Raw genomic sequence first — 6,000 nt, 5'->3', positions numbered from 1 at the left:
GTTGAACCAGAGAGAGAGGACCATAGAACGAGAGACCAGAGAAACCAGAGACAGAGCGAGAAAAGACCAGAGAGACCAGACAAGGAGACCAGAGAGAGAGATACCAGAGAGACAGAAAGACCAGCAGAAACCAGAGAGAGAGAGAGACCAGAGAGGCTAGAGAATAAAGACCAGTAAGAGAAGACCAGAGAGACCAGAGAAAGAAGAGAGAGCCCGAGAAAGACCAGAGAGAGAGCGACCAGAGAGACAGAGAGACAAGACCAGAGAGAGAGTCCAGAAGAGACTAAGAGAGACCAGAGAGAGAGACCAGAGAGACAGAGAGAGGAGAGGACCAGAGAGACCAGCAGAGACCTAGAGAAAGACCAGAGAGAGAGTCCAGAGAGAGACTAGAGAGACCAGAGAGAGAGACCAGATAGACCAGAGAGAGAGCAGACCGAAAGAGAGACCAGAGAGACCAGAGAAAGACCCAGAGAGAGAGACCAGAGAGACTAGAGAGACCAGACGAGAGAGACCAGAGAGACCAGCGAAGACCAGAGAGGAGAGAAGACCAGAGAGACTAGAGAAATACCAGAGAGAGAGTCCAGAGAGAGACTAGAGAGACCAGAGAGAAGACCAGAGAGACCAGAGAAAGACCAGAGAGAGAGAGAGAGACAGAGAGACTAGAGAAAGACCAGAGAGGAGAGTCCAGAGAGAGACTAGAGATACCAGAGGAGAGAGACCAGAGAGACCAGAGAAACCAGAGAGACCAAAGAGAAAGAAGAAGACCAGAGAGACTAGAGAGGCCAGAGAGACTAGAGAAAGACCAGAGAGAGAGACCAGAGAGACCAGAGAGAGAGAGACCAGAGAGACCAGAGAGAGAGACCAGAGAGACCAGAGAGAGATACCAGAGAAACCAGAGCGACCAAAGAGAGAGAAAGACCAGAGAGACTAGAGAGGCCAGAGAGACTAGAGAGACCAGAGAAACCAGAGAGATAGAGAATCACTGTGCTGTGTTCCAGCAATCAATCCCCGCATTGGCCAACTGGACAACTGGAGAAGTACATCCCATAGTGTGGTTGTGTTTGCACTGTAATTGCATGGGTCAAACACTGTGACCAATGTTAATGACTGCTGGTGCTGGGTTATTTAACTATAATGATAGGCTGATGATAACTGGATCATGTTATTGTCAATTGTCTGTGTTCCCTTCCTGTGTTTTCATGTGGACAGTGTTAGAGTGTGCAAGTGTTGTCATGTGTGGTAACTGCACACTAATACATGGCGATGTTGATGTTCTCCCCTCTCAGGCTCAGCTGGACCACAGGACTATGGGTTAGTCCCAAATGGCACCCTATACCCTACATAGTGCACTACTTTTGACCAGAACGTTATGGGTTTTGGTCAAAAGTAGTGCACTATAAAGGGAATAGGGTGCTGTTTGGGTTAGGCTCACTGCTTAGGCCACATCTGTCAGACAGTCTGTGCAGAACCTCTCAATGACGTCAGGGGAGTGTTTAGATCAAAGTATGCAGTTCAGTGTTTTTCTCTTCTCTCTTCAGTCCATATGCATTTGCTCTGTCTCTTTCTAATCCTTTCTGTTTGCTTCTTACTTTCTCTCTCCCTGTCTGTCTCTATTTCAGTTCCCCCTGCTCTACCCCTCATATGGCCCTATGGCCTTAGCCTAGACCCTCCTTCTGTTTCCCCTGCTCTACCCCTCATATGGCCCTATGGCCCTAGCCTAGACCCTCTTTCTGTTTCTCTTGCTCTACCCCTCATATGGCCCTATGGCCTTAGCCTAGACCCTCTTTCTGTTTCCCTTGCTCTACCCCTCATATGGGCCCCTATATTGGCCCTATGGCCCGGCTTTAGACCCTCTTTCTTTTCTTTCCCTGCTCTACCCCTCATATGCCCTTATGGCCTTAGCCTAGACCCTCTTTCTGTTTTCCTTGCTCTACCCCTCATATGGCCCTATGCGCCCTAGCCTAGACCCTCTTCTGTTCCCTTGCTCTACCCCTCATATGGGCCCTATGGCCCTAGCCCTAGACCCTGCTCTGTCTTGTTTCCCCTGCTCTACCCCTCATATGGCCCCCTATGGCCCTAGCCTAGACCCTCTTTCTGTTTCCCTTGCTCTACCCCTCAGTATGCCCTAGCCTAGACCCTCTTTCTGTTTCCCTTGCTCTACCCCTCATATGCCCTTGCTCTACCCTCATATGGCCCTATGGCCTAGCCTAGACCCACTTTCTGTTTCCCTTGCTCTACCCCTCATATGGCCCTATGGCCCTAGCCTAGACCCTCTTTCTGTTTCCCTTTCTCTACCCCTCATATGGCCCTGGCCTAGACCCTCTTTCTGTTTCTCTGCTCTACCCTCATATGGCCCTATGGCCCTAGCCTAGACCCTCTTTCTGTTTCCCTGCTCTACCCCTCATATGCCCTAGCCTAGACCCTCTTTCTGTTTCCCTTGCTCTACCCCTCATATGGCCCTATGGCCCTAGCCTAGACCCTCTTTCTGTTTCCCTTGCTCTACCCCTCATATGGCCCTATGGCCCTAGCCTAGACCCTCTTTCTGTCCCCTTTGCCTCTACCCCTCATATGGCCCTATGGCCCTAGCCTAGACCCTCTTTCTGTTTCCCTTGCTTCTACCCCTTCATATGGCCCTAGGCCTAGACCCTCTTTCGGTTCCTTGCTCTACCCCTCATATGGCCTATGGCCTAGCCTAGACCCACTTTCTGTTTCCCCTTGCTCTACCCCTCATATGGCCCTATGGCCCTAGCCTAGACCCTCTTTCTGTTTCCCTTTCTCTACCCCTCATATGGCCCTAGCCTAGACCCCTCTTCTGTTTCTCTTGCTCTACCCCTCATTATGGCCCTATGGCCCTAGCCTAGACCCTCTTTCTGTTTCCCTTGCTCTACCCCTCATATGGCCCTAGCCTAGACCCTCTTTTCTGTTTCCCTTTGCTCTACCCCTCATATGGCCCTATGGCCCTAGCCTAGACCCTCTTTCTGTTTCCCCTGCCTCTAACCCCTCATATGGCCCTATGGCCCTAGCCTAGACCCTCTTCTGTTTCCTCTTGCTCTACCCCTCATATGGCCCTTATGGCCCTAGCTTAGACCATCTTTCTGTTTCCCTTGCTCTACCCCTCATATGGCCCTATGGCCCTACCTAGACCCTCTTTCTGTTTCCCCTGCTCTACCCCTCATATGCCCTATGGCCCTAGCCTGCCCTCTTTCTGTTCCCTTGCTCTACCCCTCATATGGCCCTACCTAGACCCTCTTTCTGTTTCCCTTGCTCTACCCCTCATATGGCCCTAGCCTAGACCATCTTTTCTGTTTCCCTTGCTCTACCCCTCATATGGCCTACATAGGCCTAGACCCTTTTTCTGTTTCCCCTTGCTCTACCCCTCATATGGCCCTTAGCACCTAGACCCTCTTTCTGTTGCCCCTTTGCCTCTACCCCTCCATATGGCCCTTATGGCCCTAGCCTTAGACCCTCTTTCTTGTTTCCCCCTGCTCTACCCCTCATATGGCCCTATGCCCTAGCCTAGACCCTCTTTCTGTTTCCCTTGCTCTACTCCTCATATGGCCCTATGGCCCTAGCCTAGACCATCTTTCTGTTTCCCTTGCTCTACCCCTCATATGGCCCTATGGCCCTTAGCCTAGACCCTCTTTCTGTTTTCCTGATCTCTACCCCTCATATGGCCCTATGGCCCTGCCTAGACCCTCTGTTCTGTTTCCTTGCTCTACCCCTCATATGGCCCTATGGCCCTAGCCTAGACCCTCTTTCTTGTTCCCTTGTCTTACCCCTCATATGCCCTATGGCCTTAGCCTAGACCCTCTTTCTGTTTCCCTTGCTCTACCCCTCATATGGCCCTATGCCCAGCCTAGACCCTCTTTCTGGTTTCCCCTGCCTCTACCCCTCATATGATGGCCCTATGGCCCTAGCCTAGACCCCTCTTTTCCTGTTCCCTTGCTCTACCCCTCATATGGCCCTATGCCCTAGCCTAGACATCTTTCTGTTTCCCTTTGCTCTACCCCTCATATGGCCTATGGCCCTTAGCCTAGACCCTCTTTCTGTTCCCTTGCTCTCTCACTCTCATATGGCCTATGCCCTAGCCTAGACCCTCTTTTCTGTTTCCCCTTGCTCTACCCCTCATATGGCCCTATGGCCTAGCCTAGACCCTCCTTTCTGTTTCCCCTGCTCTACCCCTCAATGGCCCTATGGCCTTAGCCTAGACCATCTTTTCTGTTTCCCTTTCTCTACCCCTCATTATGGGCCTTATGGCCCCTAGCCTAGACCCTCTTTCTGTTTTCCCCTGCTCTCTAACCCCTCATATGGCCCTATGGGCCCTAGCCTAGACCCGCCTTTCTGTTTTCCCCTGCTCTACCCTCATATGGCCCTATGGCCTTAGCCTAGCATCTTTCTGTTTCCCTTGCTCTACCCCCTCATATGGCCCTATGGCCCTAGCCTAGACCATCTTCTGTTTCCCTTGCCTCTACCCCTATATGCCCTAGCCTAGACCCGCTTTCTGTTGTCCCTTGCTCACCCCTCATTATGGCCCTATGGCCCTAGCCTAGACCTTCTTTCTGTTTCCCTTGCTCTACCCCTCATATGGCCCTATGGCCCTAGCCCTAGACCCGCTTTCTGTTTCCCCTGCTCTACCCCTCATATGGCCCTATGCCTTAGCCTAGACCCTCTTTGTTTCCCTTGTCTACCCCTCATATGGCCCTAGCGCTAGACCCTCTTTCTGTTTCCCTTGCCCTCTACCCCTCATATGGCCCTAATGGCCCCTAGCCTAGACCATCTTCTGTTTCCCTCTCTTGCCTCACCCTCATATGGCCCCTAGCCTAGACCCTCTTTCTGTTTCCCTTGCTCTACCCCCTCATATGTGGCCCCTATGGCCCTAGCCTAGACCCTCTTTCTGTTTCCCCTGCCCTCTACCCCTCATATGGCCCTCTATGCGCCTTATCCTAGACCCTTCTTTCTGTTTCCCTTGCTCTACCCCTCATATGGCCCTAGCCTAGACCCTCTTTCTGTTTCCCTTGCTCTACCCCTCATATGGCCCTATGACCCTCCCCATCCCTCCTTATATTTTCCACTCTTGTTCCCCCTTCTTCCTCTCTTTCTCTTCCTTCCTGACCCTTTCCCCTCTCAAAGTGTTTCATCAGAACATGTTCCAGAGACATTTGTTTACAATCCTCAACCTTGTCACTTCTACAAAGACAGAAAGACAGAACAACCCCGCTGGAATCCAATCGTTCACTCTAGTGCTGTACATTTATAACGGGGAATGAGAATGAAATGTTTTCTGCCATTTCTCCTGTCAACCTAGACCAAGAGGTTGTTTATAACTCACCTCTGTGACAATTTAATTTGTCTCAGCTCAGCAACAGCTTTCTCTATGACAGGCCATCTTAGATATTCCTGCTGCTAGCTTAACCTAGTCTAGCCAATTGTATCGACAGGCTCATGTTGAGGATAGAGGTTATTAACCCCTGCTGATCTTCTCTGTTAGTAATTCAACTGATCATCGATTTCCTCTGTCAAACCATCAGAATTTCTGTCATGTCTCAATCCCCCCCCCCCTCTCTCAGATTGAAATGATTGCTGTAATGATGTGTGATCATAAATAATGTATGCAGGCCAGCAGATATTATTGGTGTGGACGCCGTTCCTTCACCACCAGATTTAATTTCTAGGTTTTTCTTTGTTTGTTTTTCATATCTGTTTCTCTTGTTTTTCTGCTTGTGATTTCCTCTGTCCCTGTGTGATAGTGTTTCATTAAGCAGAGCTCGGAGGGGAGAAAAGACACACAAAAACATAATTGGGCAATTAGTCAGAACAGGAGTAGAAGAGGGAGGGAGGTAGAGAGGGAGGCAGAGAGAGAGAGAGAGAGAGGGGGGTAGAAGAAGATTGAGAAAGAGGGAGAGACAGAAAGAATAAGAGAGAGAAGAAGAGAGGGATGGGGGTTACAGTGGCTCACAGGAGATTGCAGCCCCTCTCATCTCTGTCAAATCATATTGCCAT

General features: G+C 50.5%; 1 protein-coding gene across 1 annotated transcript in view; it reads right to left on the bottom strand.

The window, feature by feature from the left end:
* The window catches only part of LOC112070224 (probable methyltransferase-like protein 24), a 74,682-nt gene that overhangs the window by 42,005 nt on the left and 26,677 nt on the right, over positions 1-6,000 (bottom strand). The window lies entirely within an intron of this gene.

The sequence above is a fragment of the Salvelinus sp. IW2-2015 genome, unplaced genomic scaffold, assembly GCF_002910315.2.
Source record: "Salvelinus sp. IW2-2015 unplaced genomic scaffold, ASM291031v2 Un_scaffold1264, whole genome shotgun sequence".
Lineage (NCBI taxonomy): Eukaryota > Metazoa > Chordata > Actinopteri > Salmoniformes > Salmonidae > Salvelinus > Salvelinus sp. IW2-2015.
Note: the sequence above shows the minus strand (reverse complement) of the source record. Positions and strands in the feature narration are given on the sequence as shown.